The sequence below is a fragment of the Mauremys reevesii genome, unplaced genomic scaffold (genome assembly GCF_016161935.1).
Source record: "Mauremys reevesii isolate NIE-2019 unplaced genomic scaffold, ASM1616193v1 Contig62, whole genome shotgun sequence".
Lineage (NCBI taxonomy): Eukaryota > Metazoa > Chordata > Testudines > Geoemydidae > Mauremys > Mauremys reevesii.
In genome coordinates, this window is record NW_024100876.1 from 158,958 (window position 1) to 180,023 (window position 21,066).

The 21,066-nt window shown below is 51.3% G+C and overlaps 1 non-coding gene across 1 annotated transcript; it reads left to right on the forward strand.

The window, feature by feature from the left end:
- The first annotated feature begins 13,314 nt into the window (after window positions 1-13,314).
- On the forward strand, window positions 13,315-13,386 carry TRNAQ-CUG. The gene has a single exon. It is a non-coding gene; the product is annotated as a tRNA-Gln (tRNA).
- Window positions 13,387-21,066: the final 7,680 nt, after the last annotated feature.

The window sequence follows — 21,066 nt, forward strand, 5'->3', positions numbered from 1 at the left end:
CTGTGTGCTGGGGAGACAGAGCCAGCAGCTAAAATAATAAAATAAAAGTATAGAAAGTCTCACAGAGGATTCTTACCATCCCCCAAGCCAGCAGCAGAGGCAGAAACAGCAAGCACATCAGAAAGCTCGGTACAGTCTTGATAATCAGGAGATCTCTCAGGCAGCAATTTGTTCTTCGTGGGGGGGGGTTTAAAAACGGGGATACGCTCAAAATAAAACGAGAGCGGAGAAAGGACCCCCAGAACCCCTGGTTGATCAGACCAGGCAGCAATGCAAGAACCTTTCTGAAGTCTGTTAAAAAATGTCTGTTTTTAAAGGCAAACCCTGGCAGCTTCCGCCAGTAACTCTGATTGGCTCCCTCTTACAGGGAGGAGGGAGGCAGAGAAAAACTGCAGGCAGCCACAGAGGCATGTTTGGACTAGCCCTGAGCCCAGAGGTATGACTCATGCCCAGGATCCTAAAAACACAATAGGTCTTGCAGCTCTGGACAGTGGCCACCCTACACCAAGCCCAGGTTTTAACAAGGTGATACCAGGACTAACCCTTTGAACAGGGCAGTGGTCCCACTTAGCATAAGTGGCCATCCCTTTGAGAAGGGCAATGGCTCTGGTTAGACAACTTAAGGGGCCCTCCCTTTGAGAAGGGCAGAGGCCCTGGTAAACAACTTAACAGCCAGGAGGGGCGGCCATAGAGGAGAACAAGAACAAAATGGAGTAAGGGGACAGCTTTAAGAAACAAAATGGAGCTGTAACAGACAGGATATATTACAGGGGTAACAGTGTAATGGAGGACATGGCAGGGGCAGTGGCAACAAGGTGCCTTTGGTACTTGTCATTTAAAATCCAATTAGGAGGGCAATACATGCTGAAGGATTTATCCAAAACACAGGGCACAGCCTGTAAAATAAACCCCAACATCCAATCAATACCACATTCCCAAGCACGGGTCCCACAAATTTCTTCCTGCTAGTGTATAATTCTTTGTTTCTTCACCAGGCTGAGTTCTTAATGTCCTTTCTAGTCAGGAATTCCTGGACTTTGGCAATTTCAGTGGAGCAAGTGTCCCTTCTTTTCCCGAAACAATCGTGGTAGGGCATCCTACAGGGGAGAGGTTACCAGCACATCACCCTGTCATGGTTTTGCTTCTTCTAGAAAAATCCAAAGGCACAGTAGGTCTGTCAGTGGACAAGGGAGAGGTTACTAGCACTTCACCTTGTCCTTTTTCCCTGCTGTCCAGAAGGCACAGCAAAGCTAGAAGGAGAAATCGGCCAATCATCAGTAGGAGAATCCTCCCAAGGTGGAGGGGTCTGTTTGCAGTGAGAATCATGGGTCCAGGCAGGTAGTCCTTGGCACTTCATGGAAGTGTTGGTGGTTAACAGGACTCAGAAAGGGCCTTTCCAGTGTGGAGCCAGAGCAGTCTTTCGCTGATGGACCTTTACATAGATCCAGGCTCCTGGTTCCAAGGAGTGGCAGGGCTGCTAGGGTCTTTGGGCAGCGCTTCTTTACTTGTGAGAAAAGAAACCTAACTCATTTCATTGATGCCTGGCAGTGTTTTGCAGATCTCATAGCTGCTTGGGCACATTCAAGCCCCCCCTTTTCTTGGTTTTCAGCTAAGTCTTAGCTGCGAGCAGTGTCCTTGAATGGGGCCAATGTCTTATCTTTAGACTGAGCATACTAGCTATTTTTTTCCCCCAGTTAATTTGTTCTGTTCTTTTTCCTTCTCCCCTTCTTGGCTTCTTTTAACCTACAAAGGAAACTTCCACTCTTCACTCATACACCTTTTCCCAACAATGAACACATAAACATTGCCACTATACAGTACATTAGTCTTATTATTCAATGTATGCCACATATACCCTTCCAGTAAAATAACTTTATTACAGAGCTTTGGAGCAACAAGCCAGGACAAGCACACCCACTTTGAGGAGTCCACTCAGTACAACCTCTTGTGTCCAATGGCTTCCCACCCTCCCCAGCCCTCTGGCTAGAAATCTGAGGTAGCCAGAAGGATCCCATGTGCAATATGGGGAGTGGGTTAACTTTTCATGTCCTTGCTTCCAACGACTGTTGGTATGCAAATTTTAACAAGAATTTTTTCCAGTTAAAAGATCTGGCCAATGAAGTTTCTTTTTCTTACTTAAGTAAATGTATTAGACTTTAGTATATCACGTTCTCCTGATTTATCCAAACACTTTGTATTCCAAGTTGAATAAAACAAGTATCTGCTTTTTTTTTAATTTAACCCTCCTGTTTGATTTTAAACTAGACTATTTGATGAAAATATTAAACACAGCAATTCTGGCCACGAGACAAACCCCACAAGACAGGACATAGAACACAGAACATAATTCCTATTGTGCCAGTAAATGCATGGTACGTTGAATGCTGTTCAGCTGGCAGCAGTTTAAAGATTCTTACCTTAAAAGGGACATAATTAACTTTACCAGAATTTTGATTGCTTTTTACTTTTAACTCCTGCTTTCAAACACTGAAAGAAAATATCACTACTTATAGTGGCCCCTTAGAGCCTAATAGGGTTTTAATTACATAGCACTATATACATTTCTTTAGCTAATTCGACTACATTGTTCATAGCCAAATAATTGCAATCAAATAATTTCTTGCCTGGATTTATTTACAAACATTTCAAAGACACCAAGAACTTTCCTCTTTAGCATTTTTACAAAGTTCAACTGCTGTTCCCTCCAGCAACTACAGAGTTAACTTCTCACCTCTTCCTTAAATCACTTGCTTGTCTCCCAACAGCCAATTTTATCAACTCACATCACCATTTCAAGTATCATTTTCAAGTATTTCTCTTCCATTTTGGTGGCAAAGCCCACCAAACATCTCATTGAGATGGACGTGTTCCCAGGGAATGTCTCAATTACAAAGAATCAACATTTCCCAGCTGAAATAAATGTTCTGCTGGAAAACTTTCTTCTTTTTTTTCTTTTGAAAGGACTTTTGGCTTCAAATTTTATTTTATTTTTAGACTGTGGCTTTTATGTTTTGTGGCACACAAGCAGACAAGTTAGAGAAAATATAAAATACTGTTGCTGAAAGTTTGCAATATCTTGTCAATTTGTTTATTAAGACCAGAACAACAGTACATAGGAACCCCAAAATCAGAGGAGAGAACATAGGCTACTGTCTATAACAGAGAGGCACAACTCACTGGGTACCTGCTGATTGACTGCTGCTAAGTCCCAATTTTGTTCTGCCTTACTGAGCTGCCTAGCATGCAAGCACTTACAGAAACCCTTCACAACATGTAAAGTCACAGTATTCAATTTTAACACAACTGCAAATACACCAGAGCATCAATGGAATAAAATTGTCAGACACATAGAAAAACATAAACTCTTGAGCAATAGTCAACATGGTTTCTGTAAAGGGAAATCGTGTCTTACTAATCTATTAGAGTTCTTTGAAGGGATCAACAAACATGTGGACAAGGGGGATCCGGTGGACATAGTGTACTTAGATTTCCAGAAAGCCTTTGACAAGGTCCCTCACCAAAGGCTCTTATGTAAATTAAGCTGTCATAGGATAAAAGGAAAGGTCCTTTCATGGATTGAGAGCTAGGTAATAAGTGGAGATATACCAATCTCCTAGAACTGGAAGGGACCTTGAAAGGTCATCAAGTCCAGCCCCCTGCCTTCACTAGCAGGACCAATTTTTGCCCTAGATTCCTAAGTGGCCTCCTTAAGGATTGAACTCACAACCCTGAGTTTAGCAGGCCAATGCTCAAACCACGGAGCTATCCCTCCCCTGGTTAAAGGACAGGGAACAAAGGGTAGGAATTAATGATCAATTCTCAGAATGGAGAGGGGTAACTAGTGGTGTTCCCCAAGGGTCAGTCCTGGGACCAATCCTATTCAATTTATTCATAAATGATCTGGAGAAAGGGGTAAACAGTGAGGTGGCAAAGTTTGCAGATGATACTAAACTACTCAAGATAGTTAAGACCAAAGCAGATTGTGAAGAACTTCAAAAAGATCTCACAAAACTAAGTGATTGGGCAACAAAATGGCAAATGAAATTTAATGTGGATAAATGTAAAGTAATGCACATTGGAAAAAATAACCCCAACTATACATACAACATGATGGGGGCTAATTTAGCTACAACGAGTCAGGAAAAAGATCTTGGAGTTATCGTGGATAGTTCTCTGAAGATGTCACGCAGTGTGCAGAGGCGGTCAAAAAGCAAACAGGATGTTAGGAATCATTAAAAAGGGGATAGAGAATAAGACTGAGAATATATTATTGCCCTTATATAAATCCATGGTACGCCCACACCTCGAATACTGTGTACAGATGTGGTCTCCTCACCTCAAAAAAGATATTCTAGCACTAGAAAAGGTTCAGAAAAGAGCAACTAAAATGAGTAGGGGTTTAGAGAGGGTCCCATATGAGGAAAGATTAAAGAGGCTAGGACTCTTCAGTTTGGAAAAGAGAAGACTAAGGGGGGACATGATAGAGGTATATAAAATCATGAGTGATGTTGAGAAAGTGGATAAGGAAAAGTTATTTACTTATTCCCATAATACAAGAACTAGGGGGTCACCAAATGAAATTAATAGGCAGCAGGTTTAAAACAAATAAAAGGAAGTTCTTCTTCACGCAGTGTACAGTCAACTTGTGGAACTCCTTACCTGAGGAGGTTGTGAAGGCTAGGACTATAACAATGTTTAAAAGGGGACTGGATAAATTCATGGTGGCTAAGTCCATAAATGGCTATTAGCCAGGATGGGTAAGAATGGTGTCCCTAGCCTCTGTTCGTCAGAGGATGGAGATGGATGGCAGGAGAGAGATCACTTGATCATTTCCTGTTAGGTTCACTCCCTCTGGGACACCTGGCATTGGCCACTGTCGGTAGACAGATAGTGGGCTAGATGGACCTTTGGTCTGACCCGGTACGGCCTTTCTTATGTTCTTAACATTTTCTGTTGTACAAGGTCTCTCCTTTTTTGGAATCCTTGTTTCTAAAAAAGCCATGCGACACTTGAATCAAATTTCAGTGACTAATTATCATGTGTGTGGCATCATCATTAATGCCTGTTCTATGTAGTTAGGTTATTGTCTTCTTTAGGAAATTTGGGGAAACAGGAGCCCTGGGAAACCCTGTTCCCCACCTCCCCTCATACACACTGCACATTTGCTGCTACCTGGTGCTGGCTGAGCAGTAGCATTGTGACATCAGAGAGGATCCACCACTCAGCACCCGTCCCTCCAGTTCATTTGCAGCCCAGCTCAGCCCCGGTCACTCTCGCCAGCTGGGGCCGGGCAGCTCCCCTGCGCTGCGATCCAGCACCGGGCACCGCGGAGCACCGGGCAGGCTGTGCAGGGATACTCGCATTGCTGACACCTGCCTGCCTCAGGGCTTTCTCCCTGCCCGCCGCGAGGATCGCGAGGGAGGGGAGCAGCGTGCCGCTGAGAGCCGTGTGCAATTGGCCGGGTGGCTGCCTGCAGACAGCACGGGGGAGAGAACCAGACAGCCCTGTAACGCAGCCGCTGCTCGGGACCCGGATCCACGCTGCTGTGCCACCGAGACCCATCAAGTGCCACGGGAGCGGGGGACACACCCCCCACCCCAGGGAAGTGTCAGGGGCTGCTCGGGCTGGGAGCCCGGCGGAGAGTCCAGCTGGGGAGAGGCTCAAAGGGGGGGGGGGTAAAAACGTTGCACCAAAAATATGAAAAAGTTGCAAGACAAAAACCCTTTAATTACAGCTCGGACGGGCCCCTCCGGAGCAGGGGGGCGGGGCCAGCCGCGGTCCCGCCGCCGGGCAGCAGCAGCAGCAGCAGGAGGGGGCGGCGCGAGACGGCTCCCGGGGATTCCCTGCTCGCGCCGCTGCCGGGGGGAGCCGCTGCTGCTGCTGCGAGCTGGTGCGCGGGGGGTGGAGGGGGGGGTGTCCTCGCGGGCGGGGCTCGCGCCCAGAGCGCTGACACTGTCCGTTCGGAACTGTCACGCCGCGCGACCGGGCCGCCCCACTTGTGACGTCACCGCCCGCTGCCCCCGCCCAACCAGCGTGGTCACCCGGGCTCCGCCCACCGTCACCGCGGCAACCACCAAAACAAACGTTCTCGGCACACGTGGGGCAGGGAGGGGGGAAAAATGGGCCGTGACGCAAACAAAGCAGCTGCCTGGAAGCGCGCGGCAATGACGTCACCGAGGAGGAGTCCGCGACGCAGGGGCGGTTCCTCCCCCCGCCCCCCCGCTCGGGGGCAGCGACCCAGCGCCTCGCGCACCTGTGCTGGAGGGGAGGCGGCGGCGGATGCAGGGACGGGACGGAGGGGACGAAGGGGGCAGGGACGGATGGACAGAGGGGACGGGACAGAGGACAGGGCTGGGGGGACGCAGGGAAGGGAGTGAAGGATGGACGGAGGGGGAGGGTGACCAGATCGCAAGCGTGAACTATCAGGCCACGTTGGTGGAGCTGGGGGGGAGACAGACAGACACAGGTGCGCAGCCCCGTTGGGAGGCAGAGGCACACTGGCCCGCCTGGCCGTGTGCTACCAGCGTGCCCTTTCCTATGTGCCCTAAGGCATTCCTATGTTATTCCATAACATTCCTATGTGCCATAACATTCTTATGTGCTGAATAAGAGCACATAACATTCCTGTGTTCCCCTCCCAACACCAGGAGGGGTGTGTGTGTGCCCTTTCCTATTCTTATGTGCTGATCAGTACTGTGGTAGCAGAACTGAAACTGAAAAGGGAGCAGGCAGGACTATGCACAAAGAGAAAAGGGATGTAGACCTGCCCTTTGTACCCTGCAGGACCTGTGGTCACAGGCCCTTCCTAATTTGGGGGGAACCAAGGAATATAAAAAGTAATCTCTTGTAAATTGAACCAATGTTGTCTGACTGCTAGAGTTGGAATCTTGACACTGATTTTTCCTAATGATTGTGAGTTATTTACAGTCACCTGGCTGGCCTTTGAGGACTGACAAATCACAGCCAGAAGCTCTTTGATTTTTGGGAAGGCCCCCGATCATTTTGCAGCTGGAGTGGGCAGCACCACTCAGGCTACCGTTGATACACTAGGACCATCACATGTTCTTCTGCTGAGCATCCAGCATGACGTTTGACCACAAAAAGGGGCAGACAAATAGAAGAGGCAATATAGTATGTAGTGGGCTCAGGGATGAGAACAAAGGACTAATCCTAGCGTTGACACTGGCTCCCACTGTGGCCCTGGTCAAATCACATAGGCCAAAATTTCCATACTTGAGTGCCTATAGTTATGTACCTAAATCATTGACTTTAATAGGGTATTAGAGCAGTGGAAGCTACTCCAGCCATTGATCTTTTCCCATTTTGCATACTGAGGAGGGACAGTGCTTCCTTGTGTCCCCCCTTGCAGGATTCCCAGCACCCACGTGTTACTCATGTGGGTATTGAACATAAAATTTTCCCCATGCAAAAATACATTTTGTTTTCAAACAATCCAAGGACTTAGTTGACACGGAGAATTTTTTTAGAAAAAGGGCAAAATAGCTTGACATTTCAAAAGAAATCACTGTTTAATTTTCTTTATAGTTCAAACATTATTTTAAAGGAGTTGAACTCAGATGTTCCTGAGGTTTAACAATGACTTGTATACATAGCTCCCAGAATGGAACCTGTGCAAACAAAAAATAAACAATAATAGTGTCTTTTAAATTCACTGTATTTTTAAAGACACACAGAGGAGAATCAGCCAGGCTGATTCATTGTATTTTCCCTGTGCTGATGAAGGAATTAGAGACAATAACAGAGCTTGACAAAACCAGCTAAAGCCACCAAACCAACTGGAGGGTTAAATCTATCAATCAGCAGTAAATATGAAATATAGGGGGGTGGGATCAGGGCGATGCCCTGGGGAGAAGCCCAGAGAACTCCTCTTCCCCAATTGTCAGAAGAGGGAAGGTGCTGGGATTTTTATCCGAATGCCCTCCCTGAGTCCTGTTTAGAGATTCAGGTTCTTTAACATTATAGCTGTCCCAAGTTTGCATAGTGCAATGCTTGAATTTACATGAAGAGAAAGTAGAGAGTAAGTAGTAAAGTTCTTCCAATTTTAAACTAGATGTATATTAAATTAAATCTGTGCTAATTAATCAGATGCATAAAGAGTATTTAAGACAACAGCTCAGCCCCTCTCACCCACCCTCTCTCCATCACCATTGTCAACTTTCTCTGGATGTGGTTTTATGGATAAACTGAACTGATCTGACTGGCTGAATCAAACAATAAGTTGTTCTAAACGAATCACGATGCTTCAGGTCAATAACTGTTTGGGAAACATCTGTTACGTTACTGCTTCAACATTCAGCTGAGAAAATTATTAGATATATATTCTGATAATTTGAACAGAAACAAAGCCATCGTAACAGAACATTGAGAGAGGATCAAAGCCTTAGGTTTTGAAAATAAATATCACACGTCAACATTTTTTCCATAAATGCTTCGGCAGCGGGAGACCCTTATCCTAAGATAACATTCTCCAGCAGAGAGATGATCTCTTAATTAGAGCAATATGTAAACTACTTTAGGATGCTTGATATAAATCCTGCAAACTGATTCATTGATACTTTTACTAAGATGAATTTTGATATCATGGGATGAAATCCTGGCCCCACTGCCACACCCCTCCCTTGCTGGGCTAATGTCCTGCCCCTGGCCAGGCACTTTGGAGGTTTGAGCTACTCCCTGTGGGTCACCCCACTCAAGGAGCATTCGTTCTAGGAAGCAAGCCGGCTAGACAGGAAAACATCAGACGCTGCTGCTCCCAATGCTACACTCAGTTTTTCAGAAATTAGTCGACTTTATGGCCAGAAGAGACCATTAGAGCATCTAATCTGACCCCCTGCATATCACAGGCCTCCTGTATGCAGGCCCGCCCAGAGGGGGCAAATGGGGCAAGTAGCCCCAGGCCCAGCAGGGGCCCCCACGAGAGTTTTTTCGGGGCCCCTGGAGCAGGGTCCTTCACTCGCTCCGGGAGCCCCGGAAAACTCTCATGGGACCTGGGCCCCCAGAGCTTCTTCGCTCCCGGTCTTTGCCTGCCAGGGGTCCTTCCTCTCTGGGACAGAAGGACACCCCCCCCCCCGCCACCGAATTACCGCCGAAGCGGAACCTGCCGCCGGAGTGCAGCCGGGTCTTCGGCGGGGGGGGGGTCCTTCTGTTCCGGGACCCGCCACTGAAGTGCCCCAAAGGCCCGTGGTGGGGGCTGCACTTCGGGGGTTTGTTTCAACTTATTGCCCCGATTAAAATCTATGGCTAAAAGGCAGCCACTGTTGTTAGTACTTGTACCTGTGTTTGGTGCCACCTCCTTTCCCTTTGGCCTTGTAGTTGACCAATGGCAAAGCTGAACATCTCCTCAGATACCAGGGAGTGTTTATGTCCATTCCTGCGAGCTACACTGGGGTTTGATGTTGCTGCTTTCAATCCTCTGGCTGTGCCGGGATAAGGAACAATTCAAGCTGTCACTGAACTGAAGGAGGAAGATCAGTTTTTGACAGGGAGAGGGACACCTCCTCTTCAAGGAGTTTGGCTGGCTGGCAGTCCTGATCCCCAGATCTCGCCCGTGGGGCTCCAGCAGTTTGGGGACCGGATCTCTCCCTTGGCCCCACCTGCTGCCTCCAGGCGCTCCTCCCCAGGGGCCCCAGCAGTGCAGCGGAGCTGAGCAGCATCTGCCTGCTCGCTCCAGTGGCTGTCGGCCCCTCCCCATGGCAGGGCAGGGTGGGGCTGGGCCTCCATGCGCTGCCCCCACCCCGAGCCCCTGCAGCCAATGGGACACTGCGGGGGTGATGCCCGGGGGCAGCAGAACGTTGAGGCCCCCCAGCCCACCCCACCTTGGAGACCCAGGTAAGCGCCTGACTCCCTCCCAGAGCCTGCACCACCATCCCCTCCCCACATACCCCCTCCTGCAAACTCCTCCCAGAGCCTGCACCCCGGTCCACACACCTGCCCCCAACTCCCTCCCACAGCCTGCACCCTCTCCCTCCACACACACCCTCCTGCCCACCCTAATCTCCCTCCCAGAGCCTGCACCCCCACCCCACCACCAGTTCCCCCAACACCCAGCCCCAGCCCCGAGCCAGCACCCCACACCCAAACACCCAGAGCCGTACAACGAAATTTTGTGCCCCAGGCAAGGGCCAGCTCCAGGCTCTTTGGCTGCGGGTCCTTGATCCCTGTCGGAGGGAAGGACCTGCCACTGAATTGCCACCGCCGCTTCATTCATCCTTCGGTGGCAATTCAGCAGTGGGTCCCTGAGTCCCTCTCGGAGAGAAGGACCCACTGACGAACTGCCGCCGAAGAAGTGGCAGCGGAAGCGCCTCTGATCGTGGTAGAGCTGCGCCCCTCCACTTTCTGCATCCGAGGCAAGTGCCTCACTCGCCTCGCCCATGTTACGGTGCTGCAAACTCCATCCCAGAGCCTGCACCCCAGAACCCCACCCCCACCCAAACTCCCTTCCAGAGACCAGCCTCTCACCCCTTCTGCACCCAAACTCCCCCCAGAGGCTGCACCCCTCCTGCACCCCAATCCCCAGCCCCAGCCCAGGGCCTGCACCCTAGACCTCCTCCCCTCACCCAAACTCCCTCCCAGAACCTTAGGCAGGTGGGGGGTGGAGTTTTGGGGGGCTGGTTCTGGGCGGTATGAGTGACATTATTGGCCCACTGGGAGGATTGGAGGACTGGCCCTGGCCCTAAGGTAAATTGAGGTTGAGACCCTGCTTTAAGGGATTGGAGCAATGCTGGAGAGACTGACGGGCAGGGAGCTGGGGAGCTGTGTGTGCTCCAAGGAGAGTTGTTGTGCTCTGGTGACACAGAGCGGGGGTGGGGAGTTTGTAAGCTGTGGTGTTTGTATAGAGATAAAGTTTACTAACCCCCAGGTTAAAAACTGTTCCTGCTCTGGGCTATACAGGATGTTCTCTGTTGAGAGTATAGCTCAGTGGGTGAATGTTTCCCTGTAGGGTAGTGGGTTCCTAGTTCCACTCCAAATGAGTCCCTTAAAGAAACTTTTTCAAATGAAAATCGATTTCCACACCCATCTCCAGTATGTTCAGGAGTTCGCTGAAGTTGAGGGGGGCTTGAAATGAATTTAAACACTATTTTCCTATGCAAATGAATAAAGACCTAGCAGAGCTGCCCAGCAGCTGAATTCAGTTCCAGTCCTCAGCGTCTCTAAGAGGGACACTCGGTAGCTGAGGCATGTGGGACACCTCTGGGATGATGACAGGAGAAAAAATGCTGGATTCAATGAAAGCTGAGACCATAGGAGGAGAAGGTGAATGGCAACACCACACATAGTCATAACACTCAGACACGGGGCTTCACTGTCACTACCCCTGTGTTTTCCATCATTTATATCCAGGGGTGAAAGTAACTTACAGGACTTACCAATACTGCCGGAGTCCCGAGGGGGCGTGGCCTCATCCAGAAGGGGCGTGGCCTCATCTGGGAGGGGGCGTGGCCTCTCAAGATTTAAAGGCCCTGGAGTACCAGCTGTGGCTGGGAGACCAAGGGCCTTTAAATGAACCAGGGCCTCCCAGCTGCAGAGGTAGCCCTTTAAATTTTGGCCCCAGCCCAGCCACCAGAGCGGCCGGGATTCAAAGGGCTCCGGGCTGACCGCAGCCGCAGCAGCCCAGAGCCCTTTAAATCTGGCCCCAGCCTGGCCGCCGGAGCCGCGGGTGGGGGGTTTAAAGGGCTCTGGGCTGCCAGCTGTGGCGGGGAGCCTAGAGCCCTTTCAATCCCCACAGCAAAAGCCGGTGCAGTCCGGCACGGCGTATTGGCTCTTGCCGCTATGCCGTACCAGCTTGTACCAGCTTACTTTCACCTCTGTTTCTATCCTAAGGAACACACCCTCCCCCTCCCCCACGCACTGTCACACACAACCTTCTCCCCTTGAGCCCCATCCAACCCTCCCCCACACACGCCACGGGACACAGCCTCTCGGTGACTCACCCCGATGGGGGCTTGTCTCTGCATCTCCCCAACAGGGGAGCACGGAGCCGAAAGGGCCACAGGAGACTAGTGGAGCTAGGCAGGGATAGAAAAGACTTCCCCTCCCTTTCCTTCCCCTCCCTGAGTCCCGTTAATCTCACCCATCAGATGTTCCAGCACCAGGTGGGCTTAAAGCACCAACCTTCCCCTGAGCAACGGAAGGGGGAACCAGCTCTTTCACATGGAAGGAGGCTCCCCACCTCTGCTGCTGCCATTCTGCAGCCTTTCATATGGATTTGTATTAGCTAATGCAACCCCCCCACTCCTCTAATCCAGCCATGAAACATGGAGACAAGCTCTTGCAAGCAGGGCCCAGTGGTGCAATGGGTTAGTGCCCAGTACTTACAGAGCAGTGCTGAGTAGAGTGATGCTGAGGTTGTGAGTTCAAGCCACACCTGCAGCCCTAGTTTCCTTTAAGCAAATGGCTTCTGCCAATCAGTTTGCCCTGCAGAAAATACAATTCCTGCTCAGAAGACACTGAGGTCCACTTGCTTTACAGAGAGCAGGGCAGATTCCACAGATCTACCAGGCTCTGCCCTCCACCAACTGCCTGTGTCAGGAGGGGTCAGGCAGAACCCAGAGCACTGCCCCTGACTCCCCCTCAGTCTTTGCTCCCCAAACCACCTGTGTGCTCACCCACTTCGCTGTGAGACTCAAACCCTGCCTGGCTTGCTGTATGCTGGTGTGGTTTTCATCTGTCACGTTGATGTGCATGTGGGTCCTGTGTGATTTTGCTGGATGTCTTGCATAGTTCTGTGTGCATGGATGTGTGTATGATTTTTGCATTAATATTGTTTTTTGCTTTGTATTCTTTTGATATGTGGGTTTTGTGTTTCCTGTTGTGGGCTTTTGCTGTATTTTTGGTGTGGATTTGTTCTTTCTATATTTTGTGAGGTTTTCCTTTTTGTGTATATGGCTCTGTGTGCTGTGTGGGTTTGGTTTTTGTTATGTCTGTGTGGGCCTGTGCAGTGTGTGATTTTCTCATTCTCTGTGTGCGTGTTTGTCTCTCTGTTTGTATCTTCATGTGTAAATTCACTGGAACTTTTCAAAATCTGCACAGCTTTGCCAATTTTCACCAGGAATTTTTCTCCATTAACAAATTCTCACTTGTTCCCTACCCGTTGGTTGTTCCCTACCCGTTGGTGACCATTGCCCCAGGGGCCTGTCAGTCTCAGGGTCCTGATTTCCCATTGGCCCTTCCCCCTTCTATTGGGACTGGGAACTAGCCAACCAAACCCCACTAAGTTTTAGTAAAGGGCCAACAGTCCCTTACACAAGCCAGCCCTGTGAGAGTCTCCAATGTCCCAAGAGACCAATACAAGCTGGTCCCATGGTGTAAAGGGCAGCACTCAGGACTCTGAATCCTGCAATCTGAGTTCAAATCTCAGTGGGACCTTGTGTTAGCTGGTGGTAAAGATCTGGTGCTCAAAGTGCTTTCCTGTCTCCAGCTATACAAAAGTGGGTCATTTCCCTCCTGCTGGTTAACTCCTTTCCCCACCAGAGCCAGGTCTTTGGTGGGGGTTTAGAAGTGGCTCTAGTGGTTGGGATTCTCACTGCTTCACCTGATGCCCACAAGTCTGGTGCTTGTAGCCACACTTTTCCTCTTGCTCACATGGCACTTGAAGAAAGCAGTGCCAGGGCCAGGCTTGATAGGCAGGAGGGAGGCAGAGTCCCAGGCTGGAGCCCAGCACACCTCTCCTCCTCTGGGCACCAGGAGCACAGGCGGCTGGTGCTGACAGCTCTGAGGGAAGGCTTATAAGCCACAGAGTGACTGAGGGCGGGGCTAGACGAGGACAGGACCATGCCTATGTGTGGCCAGCAGACAGGCAACAAGACTCCCGGCCAGCCTGCTCCCTGCCATGCCAAACCCCCACTGAAGGCCACCCGCAGACCACCATGTGGGGTGGCTGCTGATGCTCTGTGTCCAACATCAGTAGACGGTAGGAAAGCAGGGCCAGCCCCCCTGGTGGGGCCTCTTACCGTTCCCATACCCCATGCTCACTTTTGCAGTGGGGCAGGAGATGTTATCCCAAGAGGCTTTTCTCCAGCTGGTGAGAAGCAGAGAAACATCCAGGCTCCCAAGGCGCTATGTAGCAACCCCCCTCAAGCACAGGGACAGAGGGAAACTGCTCCACACGCTAGCCCGGGCAGCCGTCCATTTCCTTTGGGAATTCAGGAATAGCAAAGGCTAGACTGGAAGCACCTGGGGCTCATGCCCCAGCCTTTGTGACGCCCACCCCCCAACTCCTTCCCGGGGCTCTAGCTGAAGGCAGAGCATTGGCCTGAGCGGCCAAGAAGAGGTTCCAGATTTGAAAGGAGCAGGACTTTCAGCACGAAGGTAAAACTGCATCAACACAACCACAAAGGGACTTGACCCCTCAAGTTCTTGATTCAAAGTCAGGCACCTTATCCATTAAGCCATGCGGGCGCCTTCTTCATGCACTTCTTTGGAAAAGGTGGACACTGTGGGTACGTCTACACTACGGGACTATTCCGAATTTGCATAAACCGGTTTTGTAAAACAGATTTTATAAAATCGAGTGCGCGCGGCCACACTAAACACATTAAATCGGTGGTGTGCGTCCATGGTCCGAGGCTAGCGTCGATTTCTGGAGCGTTGCACTGTGGGTAGCTATCCCGTAGCTATCCCATAGTTCCCACAGCCTCCCCCGCCCCTTGGCATTTCCGGGTTGAGATCCCAGTGCCTGATGGGGCAAAAATCATTTTCGCGGGTGGTTCTGGGTACAGCCTCACCCCTCCCTCCCTCCCTGACAGCGGCAGACAACCGTTTCGCGCCTTTTTTGCTTGGTGAACCGTGCAGACGCCATAGCACAGCAAGCATGGACCCTGCTCAGCTCCATACCGCAATCGTGAATGTTTTAAACACCTCGCGCACTCTCGTGCAGTATATGCTGAACCAGGACCTTCGAACCGAGGCGAGTAAGAGGCGGATACGGCAGCGCGGCGATGACAGTGATGAGGACGTGGACACAGAATTATCTCAAACCTTGGGCCCCGGCGCTTTGGAGATCCTGATGGTAATGGGGCAGATTCTATCCATTGAACGCCGATTTTGGGCCCGGGAAACAAGCACTGACTGGTGGGACCGCATTGTGTTGCAGGTGTGGGACGATTCCCAGTGGCTGCGAAACTTTCACATGCATAAGGGCACTTTCATGGAACTTTGTGACTTGCTTGCCCCTGCCCTGAAACGCCATAATACCAAGATGAGAGCAGCCCTCACAGTAGAGAAGCGAGTGGCGATAGCCCTGTGGAAGCTTGCAACGCCAGACAGCTACCGGTCAGTCGGGAATCAATTTGGAGTTGGAAAATCTACTGTGGGGGCTGCTGTGATGCAAGTAGCCAAAGCAATCACTAAGCTGCTGCTACGAAAGGTTGTGACTCTGGGAAACGTGCAGGCCATAGTGGATGGCTTTGCTGCAATGGGATTCCCTAACTGTGGGGGGGCGATAGATGGAACCCATATCCCTATCTTGGCACTGCAGCACCAGGGCACCCAGTACGTAAACCGGAAGGGGTACTTTTCAATGGTGCTGCAAGCACTGGTGGATCTGAGGACGTTTCACAAACATCCACGCGGGATGGCCAGGGAGGGTTCATGGCCTCGCGTATTCAGAAGCACTACTCTGTTTAAACGGCTGCAGCAAGGGACTTACTTCCCAGACCAGAAAATAACAGTTGGGGATGTTGAAATGCCTGTCGTTATCCTGGGGGACCCAGCCTACCCCTTGATGCCATGGCTCATGAAGCCATACACAGGCAGCCTGGACAGTGGTCAGGATCTGTTCAATTACAGGCTGAGCAAGTGCAGAATGGTGGTGGAATGTGCATTTGGCCGTTTAAAGGCTCGCTGGCGCACATTACTGACTCGCTCAGACCTCAGCCAAACCAATGTCCCCTATGTTATTGCTGCTTGCTGTATTCTCCACAATCTCTGTGAGAGTAAGGGGAGACCTTTATGGCGGGGTGGGAGGCTGAGGCAAATCACCTGGCCGCTGATTACGCGCAGCCAGACACCAGGGAGATTAGAAGAGCACACCAGGAAGTGGTGCGCATCAGAGAAGCTTTGAAAACGAGCTTCATCAATGGCCAGGGTACAGTGTGACTGCTGTGTTTGTTGATGAACACCCAACCCCCTTGATTGACTCAGTCCCTGTAAGCAACTCCCCTCCCCCTTCGAGTACAGCTTACTTATGCAAATAAAGTCACTCTCATTTAAAAAGCATGAATTCTTTATTGATTCATTATAAAAAGAGGGAGAGAAGTAAGGGTGTGCTTTGGGAGGAGGAAAGGAGGGATGGAGAAGGCCATTAAAAAAAAATTCAGAGTAACGGCATCCTTCTGGTTGGGCTGTCCACGGGGGTGGAGTGGGCGGGTGCACGGAGCCTCCCCCCACGCGTTCTTACACGTCTGGGTGAGGAGGCTAAGGAACATGGTGAGGGGGGAGGGTGGTTATACAGGGGCTGCAGCGGCACTCTGTGATCCTGCTGCCGTTCCTGAAGCTCCACAAGACGCCGGAGCATGTCAGTTTGATCACGCAGCAGCCCCAGAGTTGCATCCCGCCACCGCTGATCTTCCTGCCGCCACCGCTGATTTTTCTGCCGGTCTTCCTGCTGCCACCTCTCATCTCGGTTGTCCCTCCTGTCCTCACGTTCACTGGCCTCTTTCCTGTAATTTGAAACCACGTCCTTCCACTCATTCAGATGAGCTCTTTCATTGCGTGTAACTTCCATAATATCCGAGAACATCTCATCTCGCGTCTTCTTTTTCCTCCGCCGTATCTGTGCTAGCCTTTGGGATGGAGGAGGGACGCTTGAAAAATTTGCAGCTGCATGAGGGAGATAAATATTTAGAAAGATACATTTTACAGAACAATGGTTATACTGTTTCACAGTGAACATCACTATTCACCTAGCACATGTGATTTCCCTACAAGGTCGCATTTTTCATCTTAATAGTGACCGCTTGCAGCTCTGGGTTTACAGATCTCACAGACACATCAGGTCCAGGCATCAGAATTCAGCTTGCATGCGGCCATGGTAAGCCACTGTCTCAGTGATTTACCCCTCCCCCCCAACGCATGGCTAATACCACGCTAGCTCCTGCTAATCAACAACCTTCCCCCTCCCCCCCACCCACCGGTGACCAAACAGAAAAGATCATCAGCATTTCACTCCTCCCCTCCCCCCGCTTCGCTACGTGCAGGAAAGTGTTTTTTTTAAGCTGCTGCATTCCACGAAAGCAGTAGAAAAATGGCCACCCCCCTTACTTAAATTCCTGATTTTTAACCAGGTTATCCTGAACGATATCACTTTGCTGAGGATAACAGAACAAGATAAAGAGCGGATGCTTCTTGAATGCCAGCAGTCCCCGGGACCATACGCTGCGATGCTTTGCCACGCAATGATACCTGATTACTTGCTACATGCATGGCATGGTAAAGTGTCCTACCATGGTGGGCGGAACAAGGATGCCTTGCCCAGAAACCTTCTGCAAAGGCTTCTGGAGTACCTACAGGAGCGCTTCATCGAGATGTCCCTGGAGGATTTCCTCTCAATCCCCGGACATGTTAACAAACTTTTCTAAGTAACTATACTGTCTGCGAATGCATCCCAAGTCCTCTGGGCAAATCAATCATTAAAAAAGGCTTGCTTAAAAAACACTGTTTGCTATTTGCAAAGGTACACTCACCAGAGCTCCCTTCCAGGGCGTCATTCTCTGGAATAGTTGATTGTGAGGGCTGGGAGCAGGGTAATTCCGTCAGGGTGATAAAAAGCTCCTGGCTGCTGGGGTTCACGGAGTGCTGTGTGCTCTCTGCGAGGTCTTCCTCTTCTTCTTCCTCTTCATCTTCCCCATCTGCATAATCCTCAGACATGGCAGAGATTACAACCCCCACCTCGGAATCCACGGTCAGGGGTGGGGTACTTGTGGCGCAGCCCCCTAAAATTGCATGCAGCTCAGCATAGAAGCGGCATGTTTTTCGACCTGCCCCGGACCTTCCGTTTGCTTCTTTGGTTTTCTGGTAGGCTTGTCTGAGCTCCTTAACTTTCACTCTGCACTGCACGGAGTCCCTGCTGTGGCCTTTAGCCGTCATAGCCTTAGAAATTCTTTCAAATACTTTTTCATTTCGTCTTTTGGAACGCAGTTCTGTTAGCACTGAATCATCTCCCCATATAGCGATCAGATCCAGTACCTCCCGAGCGGTCCATGCTGGGGCTCTTTTTCGATTCTCAGGAGACTGCATTGTTAACTGTGCTGATGAGCTGTGCGTGGTCACCTGTGATGATGAGCTCTCCACGCTGTCGAAGCAGGAAATGAATTTCAAAAGTTCGCGGGGCTTTTCCTGTCTACCTGGCCAGTGCATCCGAGTTGAGAATGCTGTCCAGAGCGGTCAGTGGTGCACTGTGGGATAGCTCCCGGAGGCCAATACCGTCGATTGCGGCCACACTAACCCTCTTCCGATATGTTAATACCAATATTAGCGCTACTCCTCTCGTCGGGCAGGAGTACAGAAACCGATTTAAAGAGCCATTAAAATCGATATAAGGTGCCTCCTAGTGTGGACGGTTGTGGCGTTAAATCAGTTTTACGCTCGTAAAACCGATTTAAACGCCTAGTGTAGACCAGGCCTGTGTTTCTTGGGTCACCTATTGAGGGGGGGCGAGACTCTCTGGCACAAGAAGTCGAGTTCCCAGTGAGATGTGAGACTTAATTATACGGGGCCAGGTGCAGGGCTTTGACAGGGAGGCTCAGGCATGGGGGATTGGGGTGCAGCGGACGGACCGGCTGTCTAGCTGTGGAGATTTAGTCGCACTGAGGCACAGGAGGGAGGAGGAGGAGGAATCCTGCTGACAGGCAGTGGCTGTGCAGAAAGAGGAGGAGTTCTGGGGACTTTCTTTTGCCTCTCTTTTGCCTGCCTGCTCACTCCTGTGGTGAACGGTGAAGATGCTCTTAACAAGCCCAGGTCGCTCAGTTGGTAGAGCATCAGGCTTTTAATCTGAGGGCCAGGGTTCAAGCCCCTGTCTGCGTGCTCAGCTTTTAAGTTGCCTTGTGTTCCAGGAGCCAAATTCTGTTCACAGCCACATGCGGATTCCCAGAAGCTGTGGCCATTTCCTGGAAAGGCTCCTTTCCTTAGCGATCAGAGAGAGGTCACATCCACAGGAGCAGGTGTAGAAAGCACAGTCTCTGGCTGCCAGGAAGCGGTGTGCCAACATAGTGTTCTCTACAATGGCGTTTAGATCGGGATAATTTACGTGGCTCAGCACCTCTGCCCAGGCAGCTCCCCCAGCCTGACACACACACACAGCCCCTGCATCCTCCTCAGCCCAGAGGTGAGCCCCCCAGCTGAGTGGGGAATCAGAACCCCCCGAAATTACCCTGGGACCAGCATGATCTGCCTCCGCCCTGCCCTGCTCTGCATGTATTCGGAGTGAGTCGGTTTCCCTGTCCTGCCATGTGTCTCTTCTCCTCCCCAGTTCCTTCCAAACCACCCCATGTCCCCTGCACCCCGGGCTGGGTCTCTGCCAACCCCCCTTCTCCCCTCCTGCCCCCAATATCTCCCTGCCCCTACAGGTCTATAGGGCTGGATCCCTCCCTCCCCCCTTCTCCCCTCAGTTCCTGCCTCTGGGGGTCTATGGAGATGGGTCTCTCCCCCGCCATCCCCTCTCCTGCCCCCCCATATCCCGCTGCCCCTATGGGTCTATGGGGCTGGGTCTCTCCCCTCATCCCCTTCCCCAATATCTCCCTGCCCCAGGCTGTGACGTGCTATGATGTGTGCTGGGGCTGTGCCGTGTGCTGGGGCCAGGGCCGGCTCCAGGCAGGAAAAAAAAAATCTGTGATCACAATCGGCGGCAGCTCCACTGCACCACTTTCTTCTTCAGCAGCAATTCAGTGGCAGGTCCTTCCCTCCAAGAGGGACCGAGGGACCCACTGCCGAATTTCTGCCAAAGACTCCGACATGCCGCCCCTTCCCCTGGGCTGCCCCAAGCACCTGCTTGCTGAGCTGGTGCCTGGAGCCGGCCCTGGCTGGGGCTGTGACGTGCTGGGACCTGCTCACTCCCCGAGGGCAACTCACTCACTTGAAACCAGCAGGACAGAAGGTGTCACGTGTCCATGGGCGGGGCTATGCAGATGAGCAGTGTCTGGCGGCAGTAGGGAGAGCAGCGAGATGAACCGAAGGAGCCCGGCGGAGAAAATTCTCTGCGTGTGGACAGAATCCCACCAGTTTTCTCTGTGTTGGGGGTGGGGGGCAGATTTCTTGATATCACAGCCCCTGGGGGAGGGGTTTGAATCATAAGTCCAAAGTGGGAGAACAACTCCCCCCACTTGTGCTCAGTCTCCACTAGGGGGCTGGGCTGGGATCACTAGGGAGGGAAGCACAGGGAAAAACAGTTTCCCCTATGGAACCCAGGAGTCCTGGATCCCAGTTCACTCCACCCCCAGAGCCAGGGATAGAACCCAGGGGTCCTGGTGCCCAGCCCCCTCCCTGCTCTGACCACTCAACCCCACTCCCCTCCCAGGGTGGTGCAGGGGTCACTGGGTCTGTGTCTCAGCTCAGCTAAGGGCCTTGACTGATTTTCCCAAAGTGCTTCCTTCTGAATCCATCCGACGAAGTGGGGATTCACCCCTGACAGCTCATGCTCCCACACGGCTGTTATTCTATAAGGAGCCACAGGACTCTTTGCTGCTTTTACAGATCCGGCACATCTGCCCCCCCTGCCCAGTCACTGCCCACCCCCGTGTGGGGGCACCAGCACTGTGCCGGGTCGTGATGGGAAATTGTCCAAGCTGGCCCAGGAGAGACGTGTGTGTCCCTGCTGCCCCTGCTGGTGGGGCTGAGCCCTACTCTGTGTGTGTGTGCATCTGTGACACTGTTTGTATCAGTGTGTTGCTGGGCTAACCACTAGGAAATGGCTTTGCAGGATTTTGTATTCTGCAGCAAGTCACACACACACACACACACATACACACACTCTGACGCACAAAGAGACTCACACAATCGCAAGAACACTCAGACACCACACACCCAGAGGGACATGCTAGCCCAACCCCCAAA